Genomic DNA, 27,003 nt, shown 5'->3' on the forward strand with positions numbered 1-27,003 from the left:
AGGGTGAGTGTTGTGTGATTAAATGCATAGAGTGCACAGTTTTATATGGTAACACACAGAACAGCGAAATTCCCTTCCATGTCACCAAATGTTAAATGCATCGATTGCATGATTGCGTGACATGCCTGAATATAAACCACAGTTATCTTAATCGAAAGTTATCGATGAGATCTATTTGCTATCGTGAATGAAAACCTACAACCTGTTTTTCCAGTCAGTGACCGGGTCAGGGTTGGAATGAATGAAGCCCCCATCTTGCGGCGACGGTAGGAATTGTGCCGGCTGCCGAAGCCTGTCGCACTCCTCTAGAGCAATGATTAATGACTGACAGATAAAATGAAATGATATTGGAGAGTGTTGCAGGAATGAAAGATGACAGGGAAAACCGGAGTACCCGTAGATAAACCTATCCCGCCTCCGCTTTGCCCAGCACAGATCTCTCATTGAGTGACCGGGATTTGAACCACGGAACCCAGCAGTGGGAGGCCGACGCGTTGCAGCCTGAGCCGCGGAGGCTTTTTCTACTATCGTATCTGGCTCGGGAACTGAGCAATTTTACCGTCCCCTACATCCCTGCAATTCACACAATACATACAACACTATCCTTCACTACAAAAGCACGCAGTTCCCATACACGGTAGATGCCGATCACCCTCATTGAGGGTCTGCTTTACAAGGGCTTCACAAGGCTAGAAATGACCACATGCAATTATTAATTTGCCCGCCTCTGTGGTGTAGTGGTTAGTGTGATTAGCTGCCAGCCCCGGAGGCTGGGTTCGATTCCCGGCACTGTCATGAAATTTGAAAATTGGTACGAGAGCTGAAACGAAGTCCACTTATCCTCGGGAGGTCAACAGAGTAGGGAGGGTTCGATTCCCACTTCAGCCAACCTCGAAGTGGTTTTCCGTGGTTTCCCACTTCTCCTCCAGGCAAATGCCGGGATGGTATCTAACTTAAGGCTAAGGCCGTTTCCTTCCCTCTTCCTTGTCTATCCCTTCCGATCTCCCCATCTCCCACAAGGCTCCTGTTCAGCATAGCAGGTGAGCCCGCCTGGGCGAAATACTGATCCTCCACCCCAGTTGTATGCCTCTGATCCCAAAGTCTCACGCTCCAGGACACTGCCCTTGAGGCGGTAGAAGTGAGATCCCTTGCTGAGTCCGAGGGAATAAACCAACGCTGGACGGTAAACGGATTAAGAAAGAAGAAGGAAAGAAGTCAAGAAATCATCTGGCTCGGGGACTGGGCATTTGTGTTTGTTCCAACACACTCCTATCCACATTCAGGCAATGCACCACAGTACCTACCACCACATAAACACGCAGTAGACAGTACATACCTCCACGTAGGGTTGGCAACAGGAAGTGCATCGGGCCGAAAAGCAGGATCCCGCAGGATATCTTTCATGTGCCGGTATATAGCCCACATAAGTGGCCACTTTCTAATTTTAGCCGGACTGAGTGACTCAGACGGTTGAGGCGCGGCCTTCTGACCCCAGCTTGGTTCGATCCTGGCTCAGTCCGGTGGTATTTGAAGGTGCTCAAATACGCCAGCCCCGTGTCGGTAGATTTACTGGCACATAAAAGAGCTCCGAGACTAAATTCCGGCACCTCGGCGTCTCCGAACACCGGAAAAGTAGTTAGTAGGACGTAGAGCCAATAACATTATTATTTTTTATTACTTTCAGACTTTAAAAAATAGGGCATGTAGACCCTATGCGCTAAACAGGCTACAACAAATGTGTTTCTAGCCCTATCTTCATTATTTAAGTTGCTTCCGACTGGACCACATGCTAAATTACGAACTTAAAAGCAACATATTGAACCCATGACCTTTGTGCCCTAAGAACATTATGCATAATGTAACAATTAAACTAAAAGTTGGATTCTTGATAGCATGGATTTGACACGTGACGAGGGGGTGATTACCTTCGGTCCCACGCTCTGGGGTACGTGACGTCAGCCACAATGTGTCAACGGCGGAAGAATCTCAAGTCATTTTTGTGAACTATTTCAAAGCGCGTGTACATGGCGTGATCCAAGCCAAGTCAAAAAAATATAGTGCCTATCAAAGGAGGTCAATCATCTCGCAAATCGAACCCGTAAAAATTTTAAATGTCCATGAACACTACCGCCAGAAATGTAGCAAGCATGTAGTCACTTTCAAAACTCTTGAAATTACAGTTTAGGTAAGTCAGAAAATTTATAGAAATTTTCTTGGCGGCAAAGGGAGATATCCGAAGAGAGGGGGTAACTGCTATAAATACGGAGGGACGCCATGACGAAGTCTCCTTCTCCGGCATTTGTGATACAAAGCGGACGAATAATTGTTGAGCTGCCCTGCGAAGTCAAACAACGAAAGTAGACTGAGTTCAACTGCAGATTTTAGCCATTGCGGCTAAGTCTTGACTCCATGAGGAGATAGTTTTCTTGAGTGAAATAATTGTACCAGATAGGACGGTCAAAGTACTGAATGAATTCTAATGTGATTAAGTAATTCGTGTGCGGAAATAATTATAGTCCATCGTGTGCGCTCAACAAACAAGTGAAGGGTTTTTTCTTTTTTTTATGCTTTATTCCAGGAAACCTGAAGAAAATAATAGCAAACTGTGAAGCCATGAATGTAAAAATGGCTAAATAAAATGCCAGGGTCGCAGGTGAGAACTATGACGAACACTGCCGTGACGACATGAGGTAGGTGACTTTCCATCTTACTACCTTTTATATCTTGTCTCGTGATCTCTAAAAGTGTATTTGAATGGGGATATACGACGCAGTGGTCACCCCTACTAAGTTTTGTAAATGTGAGAGTACGACTAAAAGAGTCATTTGTTTTATTTTCCACTTGGATAAAATTTTGAAGTCGTGCGAGTGCCGTATAATGTTGTAAAAAGTTATTGAATAGGGTTCCGAAGTGATATCACGTCCAATGTAGATCGTCATCCGTGTGAGTGTACTGCCTATATTTTGTGATGTCAAATTAAGATGTTCATTCGACGTAAAATTTTTCTGTCTGCAATTTGACGTTAATAATAATAATCCATGGTCACTCATTTTCAATCGAGTGGAAGCGCGCTGTCGGGTGAGAACTTAGGGTGATGAATTTGGTCACGGAGAGAAACGTTTTTCTAGGCTCATTTTAAACTGTGTCTGACTGACAATAAAAAGATCTAGTAGAATGTTTCAGTCATTTTGTTCGTAAAAATCAAGTTGTTAAATACGATATCATTTATGCGAAGTTATTCATGATTTATGCATTGTGCGATATTAGACGTCGAGATTTCTAGTGAGGATTTTATTCCAGTTCTTTGTCGATGATGATTGTGGAGCTGGGAAACAGAGGTTAGTTTTGTTGATATGAGATTTGTGAATCAGGTTAGAGTCCTGTCATTGAAGCCGGGACACGGAAGCCCGAGGAATGTTTTATATGAGTTGAGATGAGATTTGTGAATCAGGTTAGAGTCCTGTCATTGAAGCCTGGACACGGAAGCCCGAGGAATGTTTTATATGAGTTGATATGAGATGTGCGAATCAGGTTAGAGTCCTGTCATTGAAGCCGGGACATGGAAGCCCGAGGAATATTTTATGATGTTGGGAATGGAAAGAAATTCATAGAAATCCATAGCGATATTAATTGGCGACGCGTATAATTAGTGTGGGCATCTTGAAGCTTAATCTGTGCATTTTGTTGGTTAGAATATCGTATTTGTTTAAAATTTGTCGGCAGAGTTTAAAGAGAGCATTTTGAGAAGCCAGTCAACTGTGAGTAAACCAGGTGTTTCATGTAACTGCCAAGCGAGCTTGGGGGGCGAGAGGCCTCAGTTGTGATAACGGGACAGGCTTGGTATTGAGATTGTATTTCTCGGTCAGGGAAAACGTTAAAATGCTGGATTTAGTTGAAATTCATAGCCGGTAATGATCTGAGTATTGTGAAATACTGTAATTGGGGACGTAATGAACATTTGAAATCACGAACTTTGAGTACAAGGAACAGAGTAACCAAAGTCAGGGTTGTCCAAAATATAGAGCGAAGGCTGTGATGATCGGTTTGTCTGTGAGGGGTGTGCAAAATTCATAAATGGTAATGACGAGATATGACATTGTAATTATATGGCGAGTTGTTTGGTTTGTACGTAGATTATTAGGATATCCAAGTGTTAATAACGGTTGGGACTAGATTAGATTTTAAAGTGTGAAATCACGAGACAAGATATATAACTGGACATGAATTATGTAACAATTCTTTTCCAGCCAGATAAACATCGCAATATTGAATTTACATCACAGCTGCGTAGGAATTTGTGAAGAAACCAGAGTCCGCGGAGATAAAATTTACTGATCTTTAACATTTCGTTAAAATCATTTAAATTTATTTTATTATTAAATTCAGTGAAACCGCATTTTGAAATAACTTTAATCAAGCGAATAACTTGGAGATGCATTCTGGAAATTTTCGTCTGTTTTCTGGGGAATATTAAAAAATAAAGTAACGATTAATGGGACATATCCGAAGGAAATGGATTTTACTGCCACAAAGTTTGTGAGCATTGCTATTGTTGTAATGATTGAACTTTGATTGATTGAGCAGTGAATGTGCTGGGGATAGTAAAGTGGAAACTTTGGTCATCAACCGATGTAACTTAATTGTGTTTAGCCTTCAGCCTAGAAACTTGGATGGTCAGGGTCATCAACCTCAGTGACTTAGATTAGGGCCATATGCCATTGTAGCATCATTTCCTTGCGGTCATCATCCACAATGACTTTAAAGTAACTTAGAAGATTAGATGTCGGTCCATGACATAGACGCAGGTCACATCGATTCAATTAAGGGTCTATGCCGTAGAACCACTGTGTGGCACACACCGATTGGACGGCCTTAATTATACCCAGAGTCCAGAGTTCTTGTTACGAGGGCTGGACCATAACGAATCACTATGATGGTACATGTGGTCTCACATGGAAGCCGAATTTAAGGATTTCCAGACTTTCCTTTCTTAAATGATAAATAATTGAGACAATGGTTTCTAGTATGAATGCCCGTCAGGCAGTTACGTTAAAGTCTCACACCAGTGTTCTGACGTTTATGTAAAATGATTGTGGTGTCCAGTGGACACAATTGACTTCTATGATACCGTTGACATAGAATGTTTCAGATTTTTCCTGAATAAATAGGAATCTTTTAAATAGGCCTTTCATTCCAGTAGATAGATTAGAATTACTGAACCCTACCTTTACCTCAGCAAGTGACGAAGAACCCGATACGACCCAAGAGACAGATCTCATGAACTTTGCTGATAGGTAAGGAAGGTAGGTATCCCTCAATATGGACCAAAGGGTTCAATATGAATATATAAATTTCCATGTTAAATTATATACTTCATATATTTTATGTCAAAAATTGTTGTCGGAAAGGCCAATATAAAATGATAAAAGGGCAATGGAATAATGGGGGACATTAAGAAAAATCTATTGACACATCGATCATCGACATTCGCCTACTCAGTCCGATGTTACAGCTGATACTAATGCAAAACCGAGCAGCAACAGGCGCGCCATTGTGTTTCCTTTGAGTTGCGCTGTGATAACACAGTCAGCGGATGTGATTGTTAGATTATGGTTATGACATACACAATGGTATCGTCAGTAGAGGTCTATCTAAGATTAATGTAATTCAGAAAACAACTTAAACAGACAGCATTCTACAAACAATAGGTTATCCGCAGACAAATCATTCAAATACATAATAATAATAATAATAATAATAATAATAATAATAATAATAATAATAATAATAATAATAATACCTGCAGACGTTTTCATCGTGTCTTCGTCTTAGAGACGATCACCTTCACGCTGTCAGAGACTTACGGGCAGAAAGGAAGTCAGTATTGGAGAAATTAGATATTGATGAAATTAACTGACTGGTTGGTGAATTCGTAAACTACTACGGGAACAAAGCTTTCACACGTTCACACAACTAATTTTAAGGGAGATAGGCGTTGAAGTTTAAGCCGATCATGATGATTGCCCAGTTGTATGTGCACTTGAAACAATATTCACCACCACCGCTATGACAACAATGGTGCGGCACCACATTCTCTATGCGGTCCGCCCTTAATGTTATAAGTGGTGGCTGCAATAATATCCTAATTTGAAGGGGGTATGCGAAGTAGCTCCATTGGGAAAAGCTTTCGCATTACTGGCCATCCGCATGGTCGTTTGCAAGACTACATTTTATTTATTCTCTCTCGACCGCGCGTCAAAATTTCTTTTTTATTTTATTATCAAATGAATTTTCTACCCTGAAAGCCTTGCAGGCGGCCATGGACCGGGGGTGACAGTGGCTCTTGAGCGGCAGTGATCTAGCGCCGGGGATGTCTTGGTATGACCGCGACAGGGTAACCAGTGCCGAAAGGAGATATGGGATTGCCTGGTGGGTTTAGGGAGGTTTCTCATAACTTCTCCTTTACGGAGGGGTGGAAGTAGCTGGCAAATGACTAGCCTTTGCACCTCAAGTTATTCTGTACTCTTGTACTAGGCTATGTTCCTGCGTTAGTACTCGCTTGTCGGTCATTTGTCCAAACAGGTAGGTCACCACGGGCTGTGAGGCGGGGCGGAGCCTCACGGCACCCCTCTCCCCCAAAAAATGACACATAAACACAGCTCTATTCTCTTTATCTAACCTAGAAAAAGGCAAACTTTGTCGAGCTGGGCTGAGCGATGACCTTCCGACCAGGCCTCCAGTGATTTCCCTCTCTTAGGATCGTTGATGAAGCACGAGGATGAACGTCATTACGTGGCTTCAGAAATGGAAGCAGATTTCTGTCTTGCCAACATCGATGTCTTGATGTAGAGGAACAAGAGCTTGGATAAGAATAGTATGTTGAATAGCAATGCGTACTACAATGTATTCTTTTATATGCTATTAAAATAAAGTTTCTCTGTGCAAGATCTTGTTTCCTTATTTCTTTAAAGGTACATTGCACTTATAACACATGGTCCCCGTCACCCTTGAAGGGTCCGCCTTCCAAAGGCTGCACCAATCTTAGTAATAAGCCATACAAAATACACCCTGGGGTGTACAAAATTACCTGTACTTGCGGCAAGGTATACGTTGGCCAAACATGCCGGTTCCATTAGTACTCGTACCAAGGAACACCAAATTAATATCCGTCTCAGCCTGCCAGACAAATCAGCAATAGCTGAGCACGCCCTACCAATGTCGCGTTCCAATATGTGTGACTTCTACTAACATGTTTTCACCGAGCTCAATAGCTGCAGTCGCTTAAGTGCGGCCAGTATCCAGTAATCGGGAGATAGTGGGTTCGAGTCCCACTGTCGGCAGCCTTGAAGATGGCTTTCCGTGGTTTCCCATTTTCACACCAGGCAAATGCCGGGGCTGTACCATAATTAAGGCCACGGCCGCTTCCTTCCAACTACTAGGCATTTCCTACCCCATAGTCGCCATAAGACCTATCTGTGTCAGTGTGACGTAAAGCAAATAGCAAAAAATATATAAAAAAAATAAACAAACATGTTTTCATTCCTTCCTTGCAGAAGTTGAGCCTCTTAGACGGTTACGCCGTCTCTCAGACCAGGAGATGGTTGGAGAAAATGAGGGGGTAGGTGTTAGTTGCCTATATTAGGAACTGTCTCGGCATTCACCTTAGTGCAGGAGAATGGGAAACCACGGAAAACAATGTTCAAGACAGCCGAAGGTGGGGACCAGTCCCTCTCCGTCTCCCGAATACAGGGGCGTAGAGCCACGGTAGAGCCGTGGCTATCCCTGCTCTGCTCGGATGGCCCGTCAGAGTGCAGAGCTGTCGGACCACGCACCAGCGGTGGCCACGTGTGGGCCCAGACTCACCTTGCATCCACCGACCCGATGTTCGAGCTCTTACACTAAACACTACAGGTCTGCGATTATACAGGAAGCTGTGGAAATACATATTTCAACAGGGACACTCTCTGTCACTTACGTAATAGGCCTACGTGGTTGCCAGCCATTAAGAATTTATATAGGTGTCCTTTCACTATTATTACTTCCTTCCGAATTTTTTGAAATTCGTATTCTCCTCATCACGAGATGGTTCACACTGCGCACAGCGAGCTATCTAGTGGCGAACGAGAGTACCACTTACTATAGACAACGGTAAAATATTCTTAAGTTCAAGTGACACAAACCTCGTTCATTTTTAGAGAATCTTGCTCGTGAACAGACGGGATTATCTTTTCAAGACGCAGAGCACAGTTCTTTGTGGGGGAAAAAAGCCCAAAAGCTTATTATCGTATCTACATACAAACTATTATTATCTGTGTAATATCGTCATTCATTGTGTAAAATGTGAATCACCAGTATACTTTATTTCAAAGAAAGTGTGTGTTTGGTGGTTACTTACACTAATGCGTGTATTTCATGTACATCACCGTTTAATTGTTAGTTTCATTTGTAAATGGTCTGAAGGAATGCATTTTATCATGTTTCTGTTGACTTTTTTTTTTGCTAGTTGCTTTACGTCGCACCGACACAGATATGTCTTATGGCGACGATGGGACAGGGAAGGGCTAGGAGTGGGAAGGAAGCGGCCGTGGCCATAATTAAGGTACAGCCCCAGCATTTGCCTGGTGTGAAAATGGGAAACCACGGAAAACCATTTTCAGGGCTGCCGACAGTGGGGTTCGAACCTACTATCTCCCGAATACTGGAAACTGGCCGCACTTAAGCGACTGCAGCTATCGAGCTCGGTTTTTTTTCTGTTGACTCAAGGAAAAGTATAACTGGGTAACCATCCTAAGCAAAATATTTAAAGTTCCAACAATGCTTAGAATGAATGTATTGGCCAAAGAAATTACAAGCACCATCAAGGGCTTGAAAATGAAAGACTCCCCAGGCCTCGGAAACCTAATACCGTCGGACGGGAAAAGAGCAACAATTGACCAATGGAGGTCGGATAAGAAATATGAAAGCGAGTAGCCGGACAAAAATAACTGGAAGCAATGTCAGGCTCAAAAATGCTACAAAAATGAAAGCCTCTGGGACCCCTTTTAGTCGCCTTTTATGGCAGGCTACAGATGCCGTGAGTGTGTTCTACCGGTCCCACCCACAGGGGGAAAGTAACATTTTTATTACTATTATTATTCCTGTTCTATTACTAAATTCATTAGTCATCCCGTACCGTAGTTAGGTCTAGTTTTACGGCAGAATATTCTTCCTGACGCCAACGCTGTGTGGTGGAACGTCATCAGTATTACTTGTTTATGTAGTGGATGGTAGTGTGAAGTGTTTTGTGTTTATGAAGTGTATGTAGATGATAATAATAATAATAAGAAGAAGAAGAAGGAGAGGAAGAAGAAGAAGAAGAAGAAGAAGAAGAAGAAGAAGAAGAAGAAGAAGAAGAAGACGAAGAAGAATCCCAGGGTTTCCCGGCTATTTAAACTGCGCGCCTTGTCTACGGCCATCTATGCCAGCGGACTTGAAGTTGTAAACTCCCAAAGAATTTCGTTTTCTACAGTTAGATGGCTTTAGCATCGATTTGCTAGCTCACTCTTACGCACTTAAAACGAGCCTGGAACTTAGGAAATTTAATTTTTGTTATCAGAAAACCTTTTTCTGAAGACTTTTTTTTAATGTACCGAAGTTGTCAACACTTCAGCTGGTTCCTCCTCTACTGTAATCTAACTATCAGATGCTTGTAAATATGTTCTCTAGCCAATCAAAACCGGGGTTGTGTACAGGAATCCAGCCTATCAGCAAAGTGTGGTTCAATTTAATCGGGATGCTTCCCCTTACGGAACTTCTTTGCTTGCTTGTTGTTTTAAGGGGCCTAACATCGAAGGTCATCGGCCCGGAACTTCTTTAAGCAGGGCATTTTAGGGCCCTCTTGTCTGAATTGCTCCAGTGCCTGTGAGTGCTACTTGACGGAAGCCTAGGAGGCAGGGGTGCGGCCTGACTTAAGGATATCCAGCGATACAAGGTAATGGCAGAATTTCCTAAACATGTGATAGCGCCTGCGGGTAGTTTGAGGAGAAGGTTTTAGCCGTTTTCTTTAAATCTAATTTTGTAAACTAGTGGTTTAAATGTAGGATTTTTGGCGAAGTCTGAGGACTCTGTTTCTATTCCCTACCGGGAAATAAGTAATGTAAGGGAAAGAAGAGTGGTGACCCTTTGCCGTCCCCCATAAAACCTTGGAATTGGGTGACTAATGTTTTCAAACTCTAAATTTTGTAAATCTCGTCGTGGCCTTAAAGGTTCCTCCTATAGTCACACTCTTGTAGTATGGGATTAACCTCTGTATCTTTGGGCTGTAAGCCCACTTAGGTTTTCAGAAATTTATATAAGGAGTGTTGGAGTTTCGCTTCTTTGCCTTTTTTTTCAATGCCCCGTTTTGTGCAACCTTTTCTCTTTTACTCCTAAGGCAATGTAGTAAGGGTAAAATGCCCCTCTTTATCCTGTATTATCCATAAGGCAACTGTTCTTCGTTGTAGCTGAAAACGCTTAGAAGGCTTGTCATTCACTAACCAACCATCGCAAAGGGGTAACCTAAGTCTAGTGGTAGCCCACGTCTTCGACACAGCATATGCCACTGCACAACTCATTCGATTCGTCTGTCCCTCGCTCACTCTCCTCCTCACTCTCAAATATATGTCTTTTCACGAGAGTTTAATCGTGATGTAAACATGGTATGTCCACGCCTCTGCCAAATAAAGAGTTGTGATTCGCAGAGCATGTAGTACCTACCTCCACCCCTTCAACGTCTCGTGTTCGGACGTACAGGGCTGCGCATCGCATACGACAACAGTGCGAAGATCTGAACTTCTGAATAAACGACTAAACCTGGATTCTGTTCACTTACCTTAGTGAACACATTCACAATGTACTGCCTATGGTCACTTCTGAGTGGTTTTCCTATTTTGTTCTTCACTACACGCGATAGTCCTACCTCTTGCTCCATTTCTCTCACTATGAATACTGACACTGATTGCTGCTGCAAGATGCAACAACTTACCTCAACGCTGTACAGTTTGGGACTTTCCCCCACTACGAGAAGGCCTCCTGTATTACACCACGCCTTGTGCCTTCATATCTCGTTGTTTATTCACAATTTTATATTTTAAGAAAGCACTTATATATGCCAACCATATTTTAATTTGATTACGTACTCTTCCAAACATTCTAAATAAAATAAAGTAAAATTAATACGAAGTACTACTTTTCTTCGAGCTCGCATGCAGTCCAGTGAGTGCGATGGTTGCTTCTCCAATCAACTACGTCTATGTCCTCGTGCAAAGGCAAGGTGCTCCGACTATTTGTTTACATCAGGATTAAACTCTCGTGAAAAATAATAAAGTAGTTGACGTTCTGGTAGTATAATAATTTCGTGTGGGTATTTCTAGCCGGGTGCAGCCATTGTAAGGCAGACCCTTCGATGAGGGTGGGCGGCATCTGCCATGTGTACGTAACTGCGTGTTATTGTGGTGTAGGATAGTGTTATGTGTGGTGTGTGAGTTGCAGGGATGTTGGGGACAGCACAAAAACCCAGCCCCCGAGCCATTGGAATTAACCAATGTGGGTTAAAATCGCCGACCCGGCCGGGAATCGAACCCGGGACCCTGTGAACCGAAGGTCAGAATGCTGACCGTTCAGCCAACGAGTCGGACTTTCTGGTAGTGATGTGAGTCGAGGGTTGCTCCGCACTAGATAATATATCTTCGGGCTCTCCCCACTCTTGATAACAGCTCAATACCAAATCACAATATAACGAAGCATCTGATTCGTATATCGCATTATAATCTCCCTCTCTTCTTTCTTCACAAGTAACCAGTAGGCGTGGCGATGATGTAGTATCCAAGCTTGCTAGCCTTGCACGCGGGTCGCTGTGTAGTGCCTCTTGCTCATGAGTTAAACCCGTGAGTCATGCAACTTCCCCGCTTCAAGAATAACTTTTCCGTGTACACAAGTTTTTTTTTTGCTAGGGGCTTAACGTCGCGCCGTCACAGATACGTCTTATGGCGACGATGGGATAGGAAAGGCCTGGGAGTTGGAAGGAAGCGGCCGTGGCCTTAATTAAGGTACAGCCCCAGCATTTGCCTGGTGTGTACACAAGTATGAGATGAAATGACAACAACTCTGTCTCAACATTGACCATATTTACAATACATAATGAATTCCTATCCTACATAATATAATAAGTTAAATAATAAATTATGTTCTAATATATACAATATGATTCCAAAAGCCTTATTTATAAATGATTGATGTTGAATAAGTATGTCTTTATGAATAATTGCCGATGGCGGATAATCTTGATATCGGGTGATATCGCGTAAAAGGATTGTACACTAAATTAGTATGGCTGGAGAAGCCTGGACGGTTACAATACAGTCCATTTGACCTCCTGAATCCAGGATATCTGCTATATCTTGCTGGAATCCTAAAAATTGAGCTTCAGTGGAATAACATTTCCTAAACACGAACTTCCCTCTATCGAACCATTTATTAATTTCGCAAACACATCTAATATATTCAGAAAGAATGATTTCCCAAAGCATACATTTAACGCATGTCAAACTAACTGGCCTGTAATTTTCAGCTTTAAGTCTATCACCCTTTCTTTTGTGCACAGGGGCTATTATAGCAACTTTCGGGTATCATTATCTAAATAGAAAAATTTAGGATCCTTGTGGTTACACACGGTTATGGAACATATGTCTTTTGAACACATAATAATAATAATAATAATAATAATAATAATAATAATAATAATAATAATAATAATAATAATAATAATAATAATATGCGAATACTCTAATACCAACGATAGTAGTGCAAAGCTATTTCGATGCGTGACTTTTGCATGAGACTTCATATACTTTGCATGTATTTTGAAGTAAATTTTAACAAAACGTTTTTATCCTTTCCTCCAACACGGCTTCTCCCTAAAGGATTAGTCTCCTATTATCTTTAAGCAAACAGTGGACTGAGTCAGAAGGCCATGCTGATCAGGTAACGTAGCTATAAGCATGTATTCCAGAGATGGTGGATTAAAATCCCACTGTCAGCAGCCGTGAAAATGGTTTCCTGTGGTTTACTATTTGCACATCAGGCAAATCTTCTCAGTCCAAGCTTTTTTATTTCCTTTCCTTGTTTCGCCGAAAACCTTCCATGTGTTAGTACGACGTTAAACCACTAGTAAACAAAACAAAACAAAACAAAACAAAACAAAACAAAACAAAACAAAACAAAACAAAACAAAACAAAACAAAACAAAACAAAACAAAACAAAACAAAACAAAACAAAACAAAACAAAACAAAACAAAACAAAACAAAACAAAACAAAACAAAACAAAACAAAACAAAACAAAACAAAACAAAACAAAACAAAACAAAACAAAACAAAACAAAACAAAACAAAACAAAACAAAACAAAACAAAACAAAACAAAACAAAACAAAACAAAACAAAACAAAACAAAACAAAACAAAACAAAACAAAACAAAACAAAACAAAACAAAACAAAACAAAACAAAACAAAACAAAACAAAACAAAACAAAACAAAACAAAACAAAACAAAACAAAACAAAACAAAACAAAACAAAACACCCACTGTATTAGAGCTACAGCGATTCATTTCGACACACGACTGGGAACAGGAGTTCAATTTAGGTGACATGCACTTAAAAAAAATGGCGTCCAGGTAATGTCCACTCAGCCCGTGAATTCTCTCTTTTCGTTTAGGGCTACTAGCACCAGCTCAAGTAACTATAAGGTATTTCTAAACGCCTGTTTAGAGCCCTAAAACGTCGCACTCTTTCTCTAGCCGCATGTCTTCTCTCTTCGGTCCAGCCGCTGTTCATCGTGGAAGCCCTTAACGTTGTTTATCACTGATCTGTATTTTTATCGGTTAGAGATGTACTCCTGATTCAGTCCCATGCCCTGGAGGTTCTTACTTCCTTGAACCATTTATTAGAAACTTTAGGTCTTTTGTCCAACACATTAAAGACTGCTTGCCGGGCTGAGTGGCTCAGACGTTTGAGGGGCTACCCTTCTGACCCCAACTTGGCAGGTTCGATCCTGGCTCAGTCCGGTGGTATTTGAAGGTGTTCAAATACGTCTGCCTCGTGTCGCTAGATTTACCGGCACGTAAAAGAACTCCTGCGGGACTGAATTCCGGCACCTCGGTGTCTTCGAAAACCGTAAAATTAGTTAGTGGGACGTTAAGCCAATTACATTATTATTATTATTATTACTATTATTATTATTATTATTATTATTATTATTATTATTATTATTAAAATCTGCTTCTTTAGTCGGGTTACATCCATGCTGAAAAGATATCCGTAGAACTTCTGTCGTCATTTCCTTATTGACTCAATCAGCCGTTCGTTATCCCCGTATAGCTTTCCACTTCCTCGGAGTCTATGCTGTCCATCTCTTGTCTTAGGACCCATTATTTTGTGAAAGATCTTGCGCTCATACTCCTCCGCTTCTCTCAGTTTAGCATTTTCTGTCATTCTGAGGCATGTACTTGTGTACAGACACACGGGTTTGATCACTGTGTTATAGTGCCTGAGTTTAGCTTTTCTTGAGATTACCTTTTTTCTTGTATAGAACATGAGTCCTACGAAAACCTGAGGTTATCTTCACTCGCCTGCTGTTGTTAGTGACTTATGTAAGTAAGGGATTTATTTGTTTTGCTTGTTGGGATGCAGGAGAGATGAGTTCATTTTTTCGTCATAAAGCCCTTTCTGACTTCCTGTAGTACACACGAGTAGGCCACGGAACAGAAGGAGGTAGGGGTAAAATAGTTTGATAGGGTAAGATCGTTGCTAGGTCAAGATTTTAATTCCGCAATCCAATATCAGAAAGAAATGCAAAGAGACATACACTTATTACAAGGCTTGGCTAGAACCTCCCTCTCAGCAATATGATCTGCAGATATTGTTAACAATGATTAAAAAGAAGAAGAAGATCAATTTTGATGGCTGGATTTTGCAGATTGCAGAATCCATATTCTTCACATTTACAAAATATTTCGGAGAATTAGTGTACTACTGTACATGGATTCATTCTTGAACTGAAAATCTATTAAATCTATCGGCATTTAATTTCGGATACTTGCACGGACGGTGAATCAGGTTGGGGAACACAATTTGTTTATTAATATCGGATAAGAATATGAAGGGAACCAACTACCTAATCCAAAACAACAATTTCTCACACATTCGTACGATGTTGAACTCGAGAAACTACAGGTAATCTTTTAAAGGTTCTCGGGTTTCGGTTGAAACATCCGTATTTCCGACTCTGGTGGCTATAGGACGTTAAGGTAACATAAACAAACCCCTTGACGCTGTAGTCTTGATAGACCTTGGCCTACCAATCGACCGCTGGTCAGCCCGTAAGCCTGCATATAACGAGGAGACGCGTTGTGAGTACACTAATTCTCTCGGCCGTTATTCTTGGCTTTGTAGTCCAGGGCAGCTATCTCACCGTCAAATAGCTCTCCATGGCTCTTACGTAGGTTAAGAGCACCTCGAATCATCCCACAGACCCATGTAAAATCCTTAACCTGGCTGGAATCGAAGCCTGGTCGTTCGAGTAAGAAGCAGACTGGCTTCACCTAGACATCGCAACCAGCATGTTGAATTAACTGAATTAGTTACGACCGTCCCATTTTGAAATTAACTTTTACTTTTTTTTTTTGCTATTTGCTTTACATCGCACCGACACAGATATGTCTTATGGCGACGATGGGACAGGAAAGGCCTAGGAATGGGAAGGAAGCGCCCATGGCCTTAATTAAGGTACAACCCCAGCATTTGCGTGGTATGACAATGGAAAACCACGGAAAACCATCTTCAGGGCTGCCGACAGTGGGGTTCGAACCCACTATCTCCCGATTACTGGATACTGGCCGCACTTAAGCGACTGCAGCTATCGAGCTCGGTACTTTTACAATTAATGGAGATAAATACGTAAACAGTTTGTGAAATCACCCGGCATATTGAAGTCAGTTACATCAAGAATAGGCGTGGGGGAAGAAGCATGTAAAGAAAAGGAGAAAAAAGGCACTTTCTCAAAGTTTAGACGTTAATTAAAATGTGTACTTTTCCTGAATACAAGGCTTCTTGCATATAATATAGAAGAGCTGGTTCGAAGGGAATTATTCTAGCAGTGAACTTGATTTTGAACGCTCATAGCTATTTGCTTTGCGTCGCACCGATACAGATACGTCTTGTAGCGACAATGGGATAGGATAGGCCTAGGAAGTGGAAGGAAGCGGCCGTGGTCTTAAGGTACAGCCTCGGCATTTTCCTGGTGGAAAATGGGAAACCACGGAAAACCACCTTCAGGGCTCCCGGCAGTTGGGCTCGAACCCACTATCTCCCGATTACTGGACACTGGCCGCACTTAAGCGACTGCAGCTATCGAGCTCGTTTTGAACGCTCATAGTGTTCAGCGGAAATTGTTTAAGCATGACGAAATATGACAGTCTTATATTGGTAGTTTGATCAAGTCTTCTTCTTGATGGAACATCTTCACGCAGATGCAATTCTCACAAGCTGGTATCGAAAACCACATACTATTTCTTCTTTCACCTCCTTTGCCACGCATTGGTGGGATCTAGGGTGTGAACAGTATGGCATGTGTTAACCGGCCCTGTTTTACGGCCGGATGCCCCACCTGACTTCAACGCTAGGAGGAGGAATCTATTTTCTTCTATGTGATTGTGGGGGTGAGAAGGGATTGCGTAGTGTGGCATATCTTCTTCTGTCTATATGAAGAGAAATATATTGGTATAAGATGAATTTACCGAAGATGAAATCTCAACTCAGCCGGGAATCGAACCCGGGATGCTATGAACCAAAGGACTCGAGCCGGACGAAATCCACTTTATTCTACTGCCAGAGTGGAAAGCCTAGTGTATATTTTTCAGAGATCTTGCGGTGTTGAGAATTTGACCCAGTTGATGGTTAGTTTAGCCCTGAAGAATTGTACTCGGGTACAGTATCCACTAACAGATGCTCATTCGTGGGTGGGAGAGGGCAGCAGGCAAGTGCGCATGCGCCTGGAGCACCAACGGAGTGAACCCCAAATGTTGGCGCGAGTTGGCTAGTCAGTGTGTCTCATGCGTTCGTGTGGACAGTGCAGTGATCAGTGTAGTGATAGTGACACAGTGAAGTGAAAGGTGACGTGATGAAGCTCTGGACGGGGATAGCGGCGCGGCTGTGCTGGTGCCTTCTCGCAGCTATTCAAGGTAGAATACATGTCATCATATTGTAGATGCTAATTTTTGAAATTCATCGCCCATAAATATTGTGATCGTTACTAAGAGTATGCTGGTATGCTTTCATATTAATCCAGTCTTCTTGCTTTTATTGGCATTTTTCCCAGTTTCCTGGGGTTCGCCGTTAGTGTTTGCCCCATTTTACTGCCGTACTCCGTTCCTGACCCCAGTTTTCTGTGAAGGGAGTTATTCCTGGCAGGCATGTTGTATTTAGATGAATATAAGAGTATTTAAACTAACACAAACAACCATTCCTCTAGCCAGATGAACTAACCATACTTAATTAGGATTCACAGCCCGGCCGGGAATCGAAGCCAGTACGCTGACCAGTCAGCCAAGGAACCGGGTTTCTTTCAGTAGTCCAGTAATATTTCCCTAAAATTTACCAACAAGATAATGATCCGAATGGATTCTTGATGACATCGTGGATGTATAGATAGATACCGGTAGATATTGTTTATTTTAACTGGCAAAGTTAGGGGCACGTGTCCCTGTCTTACACTTAACAAGTAAAATACATAAATAACATAAAATAAAAATATTAAAATAATGCATGAAAAGAGAGACTGGAACAAGTTACTATCCTATCTTACTGTACATAAAAATATATATTATAATACCGTACACAATATAAATTAACATTTTGTTCTCTGACTACAATAATATAATACCTACGAAGAAATTAAAATACAATGAATAATAATAAAAATAATAATAATAATAATAATATAGTTAGGTACTTTATTCCTAAAATGTTTATAGTTGATATGTTTGTTATTTTGTTGTTGTTATTATTAATGTTGTTGTTGTTGTTGTTGTTGTTGTTGTTGTTGTTACTACCATACGTAAGGAGCGGGGGCTTGGGGTACCGTTGTCAGCAGCCCCTGCTCTTTAGGACAGAGAGAGTTTGCACTATTATGATTATGGGCCGATAACCCAGATGTTAGTCCCTTCAAACAACATGCATTATTATTATTATTATTATTATTATTATTATTATTATTATTATTATTAGTATTATGGGCCGATGACACAGACGTTTGGCCCTTTAAATAACAAGTATTATTAATACTATTATTATTATTATTATTATTATTATTATTATTATTATTATTATTATTATCCCCCCGAATTTGGCCATCTACAGACCGCATAGACCTTAAGACTTACTAGCCTTTCTTCCCTTCTCTTCCCAAAACACCGAGCTCGATAGCTGCAGTCGCTTAAGTGCGTCCAGTATTCGGGAGATAGTGGGTTCGAAGCCCACTGTCGGCAGCCTGAAGATGGTTTTCCGTGGTTTTCCATTTTCACACCAGGCAAATGCTGTGGTTGTACCTTAATTAAGGCCACGACCGCTTCCTTCCCAGTCCTAGCCCTTTCCTGTCCCATCGTCGCCATAAGACCTATCTGTGTCAGTGCGACGTAAAGCAACTAGCTCTTCCGAAAACCTCTTCATTCTTTCGCCTCTCATCTTTCCTCTTCGGAAATGATTCGTTTGGGTCCCCTTATTAGTGGTTTCTCTTCAAGTGATCCTAGACTGTCGATGTTGTGAACTCTCTTCTATTGTGCATCATCCGTAGTGAAATTCAAACTACTTCCACATCCTATTATTATTATTATTATTATTATTTTTTGCTAGGGGCTTTACGTCGCACCGACACAGATAGGTCTTATGGCGACGATGGGATAGGAAAGGCCTAGGAGTTGGAAGGAAGCGGCCGTGGCCTTAATTAAGGTACAGCCCCAGCATTTGCCTGGTGTGAAAATGGGAAACCACGGAAAACCATCTTCAGGGCTGCCGATAGTGGGATTCGAACCTACTATCTCCCGGATGCAAGCTCACAGCCGCGCGCCTCTACGAGCACGGCCAACTCGCCCGGTCCTATTATTATTAATAGCATTTATAACTATAGGCTATAATAATAATTACTGTTGTTGATGATGATAATAATAATAGTAATGGATAGTGCGATTCTTTCTGGATTATTTCTGACAAAAGAATAGTGTTACGAATATGTTGAAAACTTCGGGCTACGTGTGCATCCGGGAGATAGTGGATTCGGGCCCCACTCTCGGCAGCCTTGAAGCTGATTTTCCGTGGTTTTCCATTTCCAAACCAGGCAAATGCTGGTGCTGTACCTTAATTAAGGCCTCGCCGCTTCCTTCCCACTTCTAGGCCTTTCCTCTCCCACCTTCGTCGTAAGACCTATCTGTGTCGGAGGAACGTAGGTTAAAGTAAAAAAAAAAAAAATGAAAAAGAAGTTTCAATACTTTCAGGCGCGGAAGACTTGGCAGTAAGCATACGAGCTGCTCGACTAAGTGGGATGTTCCGAGTTGTCAGTGGAGAGATGGCGTGGAATAGCATTAGTGGACGAATAAGCTTGGGTGGACTTCTTAAAAATAGGCCAGATCCTATTATGAAGATAAATTTATGATTGAAGATGACAAATTGGGGTAAATATTCCTTTATAGAAAGAGGAGTTAGGGATAGGAATAATTTACTAAGGGAGATGTCTGATAAATTTCCAATTGAAATTATTCAAGTAAAAACTATGTAAACAACTGATGCGGCATCTGTAACCTGGGCGACTGTACTCAGCGCAGATCATGGGTGATTGATGTTGGTTGATGGAAGATTAAAATCTAAGAAAGTGGAAATTAAATGTACTTAAAGTATGTTATCTCGTAAAATAGTTCAAAACGTACATCTACTGGCACTGAAGAGATCCCTTCAGATTTTCAGAAATCCTTTGTACTATTAGCATTAGTAGATTATACCTGAACTACACAGTAATTAATTCCTCTGTAACCTTAATTATGTTGTTTAACGGAGGCTTTTTGGTAAGTTATGCTTTGACGTTATGGCAATCCATATGTGAGTAAATAAACAGCTAGAATTCGAAAAGAATGAACCGCAATGTAGTACTAGATACCATCCGCCACATTCTATTGCAATTGACCTTTCTTTCTTAATTAGTTTGTCGTCCAGGGTTGGTTTTCCGCTCGGACTCAGCGAAGGATCCCACTTCTACCGCCTCAAGGGCAGTGTCCTGGGGAGTGAGATTTTTGGGTCAGGAATACAACTGAGAGGAAGGACAAGTACAACGCCCAGGTCTATGCTGAACAGGGGCCTTGTGGGGGGATGGGAAGGTTGAAAGGGAGAGTCAAGGAGGAGCGAAGGAAGCGGCCATGACTTTATGTTGAATACCATCCCGACATTAAATGAAATGCCGTATAACTTTTAGTGCCGGGATATCCCAGGACGGGTTCGGCTCGCCAGGTGCAGGTCTTTTTATTTGACTCCCGTAGGCGACCAGGATTAAATGATGATGAAGACAACACATACACCCAGCCCCCGTACCAGAGAAATTAACCAAAGATGGTAAAAATTCCCGACCCTGCCGGGAATCGAACCCGGGACCCTCTGAATCGAAGGCCAGTACGCTGACCATTTAGCCAACGAGTCTGACGAAAAAAGGGTGATAAAGAATGAATATATATTTTGGTTAAGATTATTTACTTGATTCAGAATTTGTGTACGAGACTATCACAGTAACAAAACTTACGTAGGAAGAGGATTCATAGTTTTCACGCGATTAAGAAAGTGGTCCGTGACACTAACAGGCCAAAGAACCCTTAGAATATGCAGCTTGAGTATGAATGATGTTTACTTTCCACTTTCACAGATTTGAATCTTCCATTCTTCTTCTTCTTCTTATCATTATTATTATTACCGGGCGAGCTGGCCGTGCGGTTAGGGGCGCACAGCTGTGAGTTTGCATCCGGGAGATAGTGGGTTAGAACCCCACTGTCGGCAGCCCTGAAGATGATTTTCCGTGGTTTCTCATTTGCACACCAGGAAAATGCTGGGGTTGTACCTTAATTAATGCTACGGCCGCTTCCTTCCCACCCTTAGGCCTATCCTATCATATCGTCGCCATAAGATCTATCTGTGTCAGTGCGACGCAAAGCAAATCCTAATAATTAAAAAATAAAATTTATTATTATCATTATTATCATCATAATATCCTGGGTTTGTGGTAGTTGGGTGATGTAGTCACATGCGTATCACCACTGTGGTCACAGTTCAAATTTCGGCCAATGCATATGGGAATTTTCAATCGAAACTTAACGTTTCCGTGAATTCAGATACCACTTGAATCTTTAGGTCCTGAGACTAAGATCATAATACCACCTGTACGAAAACCTACAAACTTGCTTTTCTCGAAATTTTAAGATCGTTAGTCCCTTTCTCCCATCTGACCAGAAAATAGAAATACACATCTAACATTTAACCTAGAAGTATGAATGAAATATAACTATTTAACAATAAAGAATTAATAATAATTAATGTCAATTGTTATTATTATTATTACTATTTTATTATTATAGTTTCAGGGACGGTGAAGATAATGCGTAGGCCTACTACTGTGATAACATAACTATACTATTCACCAGATTATTAACTTTGACTATATGAACTCTCTTTGCTGGCAAGATCTTGTGTTTACACTACACTATGTCTTCTGGACTGGGCTAGACCAAATTTGTTATTTTCAATCACCTGTCTCAGTCTCATCCTTGACTTTGACATCATGAAAGTACCGGGCGAGTTACCCGTACAGTTAGGAGCGCGAAGCTGTGAGCTTGCATCAGGGAGATAGCGAGCTCGAATTCCACTGTCGGCAGTCCTACCTGAAGATGGTTTTCCGTGGTTGCCCATTTTCACACCAGGCAATTGCTGTACCTTAAGGCCACGGACGCTTCCTTCCTAGTCGTAGCCCTTCCCTGTCCCGTCCTCGCCATAAGACCTAGTTGTGTCAGTGCCAATTGTAAAATAAAAAAATAAAAAAAGTGGAACCTACCTGACAGTGTGTTACATAACAGAAACGTTGCGCTGAATAAAACAGTAAAAACATTTAGTGTTATGTTTGACGAAGACCTCTCATGGGCAGAGCATGTAAAATATTCATGTATGAGAGTGTATCGGTCCCTCCATCTATTACAAGAGCCATAAAATTCCAAACTCTGGCAACAAAAATTAACTTAATGAACACACTAATAATACCCCTATTTTTATTACTGTGATTATCCGCATCTGAACAAAGTGTTTATGCTAAACTTGCAATTGAGAAGGCAACTTCATGCCTTGTATCTGTTGCGCAACATTCTAAGTACGGCTACAGCTCTGTACGTAGCATCCAAGTTTACCAAGCTCTCGGAGTCTCGTCAACTGAAGACCCGTTCCCACAACAGGAACATCCTGACCATTCCCGCACACATCAAATGGTACTCCCACTTCTCGGCAGGCGCAGCACGTCTGGAACTCCATACGAGACGAGTTATGGAGCCTGACATATTGCGTCGGACTCTTCTGATTCAACTTTTCTCACATGTTCGTCTCCCTGGTTATTCAGTTGAGAATGAAATGAAAAGGTCAAATTTTTCACGTGACTTCCAGGAAGACTAAAGAGTTAGGTGCGCAAATTTCGAAAAGAAATTAGATAAAGTAAACGTCAAGTGCGAAATTCTCCAAATAATGTCACTACTAAGCGTGAATGAAGTTTTAAGAACAACACCTCAATTTCAATTCGAATATTGATCTTTAGCCCCTCAGTGATTGATGGCTTGTTCATGTACTGTTACTACTGTTATATTTATAATAACAATAATAATCATATAAAAATTCGTGATGCAGTTGTAATTTATGTTTACAATATACTTTACCTCGCACCGACACAGATAGGTCTTATGACGACGATGAGGTAGGAAAGGGCTAGGAGTGGGAAGGAAGCGACCGTTGTTTTAATTAGGGTATAGCCCCAGCATTTGCCTGGTGTGAAAACGGAAAACCATCTTCAGGGCTGCCGACAGTGGGATTCGAGCTCACTCTCTCACGAACGCAAACTATTAGCTACGTGACCCAAACTGTACAGCCACTTGCTCGATGTAATTATTTTATATCATGGTTGTTTATTATTTCCGACTTATTGTAAGTGTCATTTCATGTAATGTTAATCTTGATTTAGTGTAAGAGTGGACTTCATAACCTTAACTACGCTATGCAAAATGAGGCAAAATAAATAAATAAATAAAAAATAAATAAATAAATAAATAAATATCGATAGATAGATAAATATTACACTATGGTTCTTGATGATATAATAATAATAATAATAATAATAATAATAATAATAATAATAATAATAATAATAATAATAATATCCTTTTAGCTGCTAACAATACGAAGACTCCGAGATGGTCGGAAGTAAGCCAACAACCCGAAGTTGTCGGGTTTAAATATCCTCAAATATCACCGACCTCGTTCAGGATCGAACCCTCTATCTTGGAATCAAGCCGGCTGACTTATCTCAGATCCAAAGTGAGAGAATGCGCAGCTGTGTGGCTCATCTGCAGCTGGTTCGAGTCCAGTCTCGAGTATGAATGTTTATGATCTTTTTTAGATAGTCATTGAATCGTGAACTCTTACCACAATTGTTTCGTATTTACGCCACCCATCGCCACGAATAATATGTAATTCTAGTTCAAATGAGGTTCAGCATGATTCAGAAATATTAAAAAAATTGGGGCAGGTTGAATGGTCAACTGATAACGGAAATAAAAAGAGAACAAATTAAATAGCTAGGGAAATGGTTGCCAAGGACTAACCGGTTGTGAAGGACGATACACATTTTAGTCTTACATTGGAAAACTTACAGAATTATTTAATAAAGTTGCATCACTTAATATGAGATAAAATATATAATCAATGATAGTCATTTTAGTAATAAATACAACAAATATACAATCTCATTCAACTGAAATTAGTAAAAATTATTAAATTAATATTAATTAGCCGAAATAAGCGGCTCAGACGGTAAAGCGGTGGCCTTCTCAGTTTAAGTCTCAGGGTTTGATCCCAGTCAAATGAGGCGGTATTTAGATGTAATAAAATACGTCAGCCTGACGTCGTTAGATCTACTGCCTCATTAAATGACTTCACGGAGACAAAATTCCAGGACCTCGGCGCCTCAGAAAGTCGTAAAATTATTTAGTGGGACCTGAAACCAATAAAACTACAATTAATTAATTTTTATTATAATTATACTGGCGAGCAGTATTCTTCTTATTATTCTTCTTCTTCCCCTTCTTCTTATTTATCTGTTTACCCTCCCGGGTCGGTTTTTCCCTCGGACTCAGCGAGGGATCCCACCTCAAGGGCAGTGATCTGGAGCTTCAGACTCTGGATCGGAGATACAACTGGGGAAGATGACCAGTACCTCACCCAGGCGGCCTCTCCTACTATGCTGAAGACGGACTTTGCGGGGGTATGGAAAGACTGGAAGGGATAGACAAGGAAGGGGGAAGGGAACGGCGTGGCCTTAAGTTAGATACCATCCCGGCGTTTGCCTGGAGGAGAAGTGGGAAACCATAGAAAACCACTTCCAGGATGGCTGAGGTGGGAATCGAATCCACCTCTCAATTGACCTCCCGAGGCTGAGTGGACCCCTTTTCAACCCTCGTACCACTTTTCAAATTTCGTGGCAGGGCCGGGAATCGAACCCGGGCCTCCGGGTGTGTCAGGTAATCACACTAACCACTACACCACAGAGACGGACGCGAGCAGTATTTAATGCCGTTAATGGAACCTATGAACAGCTTTTCAAATAGCCGTATTAATTTTTCTCTTGGTATCTCTATTAGGAAATTGTTGTTCTTTTCTGCTTCGACGTCTCTTATATTGAAAAATATTTGACACATAGTCTAACCGTCATCTCCTGCTGCCCGCCTGGCGGCCAAGATTCTCAAGGTGTGGAGTGTATATGGTCCATGGGGGAGGGGGGTGAAATTATTATTATTATTATTATTATTATTATTATTATTATTATTATTATTATTATTATTATTATTATTATTATTATTATTATTATTATTATTATTATTATTATTATTATTATTATTATTTTCATCAACTCACTGTGTCGGGCACGGAGTTCATTCGACAGCGTTGCACCACATGTCCAATTCTCATCTCGGGAAATCCCAAAAGTCGCAATGCATGTTCTGAAATGGTCTCATTCGGGCGCGTCTTCTGGCAATAGGCCCATTTCTTCAAGGTCTTTCTTGACGTACCTGGTAAGTGTTTATTGTTTTGAATCAAAGTTGTTAAATAGGCGTTTTCCCCATCGAGAGCCATCCATCCGTCGTATGTGATCGAACCCTGTGTTTGTGCATACTTATCAATATCATAATAATCATCATCTACCTATATGGTCTGACACCGTAGTTTGCCGGTTTGAGTTCCGTTAGTAGAAAATATTTTACCATCAGAATGTTGGTCAGGATGGTAAAAGAGGTGATGGTATACAATTTCTAATTACTAGATTGCGTGCCAAAAACATGGATTCAATTTCAAACTTCTACGCAGCGTTCATATGGAGTGAGTCATATGACGCTGCTGATTGTGATTAGTCCGTCTGATGGAGAAGCTAAGCCTTCTGGAGACCCTTTGTTGTTAGTCGACAGTAGTGAGCAATGTGTTGATACTAGGTTTCGGGTCTTACGCTATCCCTACCTGATCTTCATCATCACCACCTGCACCTAGTGATCCGAACTTGTCCTCGGATACTCCCGGCACTCAATGCCGACGCTAAAATAAAAATAATAATAAAGTATTTTTATACATACATTACCATTATAGACTGTTATGCCTTACAACGTTCAGCCTGCTAGCCTCTGTGAATGTACTAAACGACATCACAATCCTCTATTTGCAACTATAGCTGTGGCCTCATTTAGTTCTATACCTCTTATCTTTAAATCGTTAGGAACTGAGTCTAATCATCGTCGTCATGGTCTCCCTCTACTTCCCTTACCCTCCATAACAGAGTCCATCATTCTCCTAGGTAACTTATCCGCCTCCATTCGCCTCACATAACCCCACCACCGAAACCGGTTTATGCGTACAGCTTCATCCATCGAGTTCATTCCTAAGTTAGCCTTTATCTCCTCATTCCGAGTACCCTCCTGTCATTGTTCCCAAATGTTTGTACCAGCAATCATTATCGCTACTTTCATGTCCGTTATTTCTAACTGATGAATATGATATCCTGAGTCCACCCAGCTTTCACTCCCGTAAAGGAAAATTGGTCTGAAAACAGAATACTACAACTGCGATCTCACTGCATTAGCTTTACTACACCTTGATTCAATTAAAACTTACTATATTACCATCCTGGGAGAACACACAACCTAAATACTTGAAATTATCGACCTGTTCTAGTTTTGTGTCACCAATCTGATAATCAATTCTGTTGAATTTCTTACCTACTGACATCAATTTCGTCTTCGGAAGGCTAATTTTCATACCATACTCATTGCACCTGTTTTTAAGTTCCAAGATATTTGACTGCAGGCTTTCAGCACAATCTGCCACTAAGACCAAGCCGTCAGCATAGGCCAGACTGCTTACTAAATTTCCACCCAAGTGAGTCGCTCCCTGCCATTTCATACCTTTCAGCAGATGATACATGTAAACTACGAACAGCAAAGGTGAAAGATTACAGCCTTGTCTTACCCCTGTGAGTACCCTGAACCAAGAACTCATTCTACCATCAATTCTCACTGAAGCCCAATTGTCAACATAAATGAATTTGATTGATTTTAATAATCTACCTTTAATTCCATAGTCCTCCAGTATGGCAGGCACCTTTTCCC

This window comes from Anabrus simplex, chromosome 7 (genome assembly GCF_040414725.1).
Source record: "Anabrus simplex isolate iqAnaSimp1 chromosome 7, ASM4041472v1, whole genome shotgun sequence".
Lineage (NCBI taxonomy): Eukaryota > Metazoa > Arthropoda > Insecta > Orthoptera > Tettigoniidae > Anabrus > Anabrus simplex.